An 831-nucleotide genomic window follows, 5' to 3' on the forward strand; every position below is an offset into this window, starting at 1 on the left:
AGGAGGCTTCTTAGAACATCACTTTCCTTGGTACTCTTTAGAAGATGAGAGGACTCAATTACATGATTTCCACTCACATGGTTATTAAGGAGTCCTCAATTTATGTTTAGATATATATTAGAGAAGTTGAATGTGTAACAAATTTTGGTAGCAAAAATCTTATTCTGACCTTGGCTTTCATTATATAATTTGAACTATCTTCTTTAAAAAAAAAAATGCCATTCTTCTGGTGTAGTAGGGGAAGGAATTTCTCAGTACTTGGCTGTTCTCTCCTCTGAAATTGTTTTATCCCATTCAGAACCCTTCACAAAGCCATAAGTATTTCACCTATTTAAGGATCCTGTCCTTTCAGTATGTAGAACTTTTCTTCCTTCTTTTACCTTTTCATACGGGCCTTTGGGAGTTCTAACAGAATTAGGCTACAATATCTCACTTCTGTGAAGGACTCTTTTTACATGTGATATTCTCTCATCTAAACAATCTTCAAGATCCAGGTCTCATGAATTTTTAAATACAAATGAGAGTAAAGTCTCACTGATTTGAACTGACTGGAGAAAAATGATTTAGAATTCCTGAAAAATACATAGACTATTTTAATCTATGCCATTTTAGGGAATTTCAGGTATATGTATGATTCAAACTAAGCCAGCAGTGTTCCCAGAAAAAGTTTTTAGAGAACTCTGTTAATGAATAGACTATTTGTTAACTTGTCAGTAATGTGTGTGTGTAAATGGATTCTTCTATCTGAAGTATATGAAGTGTACTCTGTTAGGTAAGTAAATACTCCACTTTCAGTCTTGTTTAAACAGCTTTATTATTATTTTTTTTTTT

At 32.6% G+C, this 831-nt stretch overlaps 1 protein-coding gene across 1 annotated transcript in view; it reads left to right on the forward strand.

Moving 5' to 3' along the window:
• CHM (CHM Rab escort protein) overlaps positions 1 to 831 on the forward strand; it is a gene marked incomplete at its 5' end in the record, with an annotated part of 306,558 nt that overhangs the window by 282,298 nt on the left and 23,429 nt on the right. The window lies entirely within an intron of this gene.

This window comes from Orycteropus afer, unplaced genomic scaffold (genome assembly GCF_000298275.1).
Source record: "Orycteropus afer afer isolate SDZICR_OR568_19922 unplaced genomic scaffold, OryAfe1.0 scaffold00780, whole genome shotgun sequence".
Classification (NCBI taxonomy): domain Eukaryota; kingdom Metazoa; phylum Chordata; class Mammalia; order Tubulidentata; family Orycteropodidae; genus Orycteropus; species Orycteropus afer.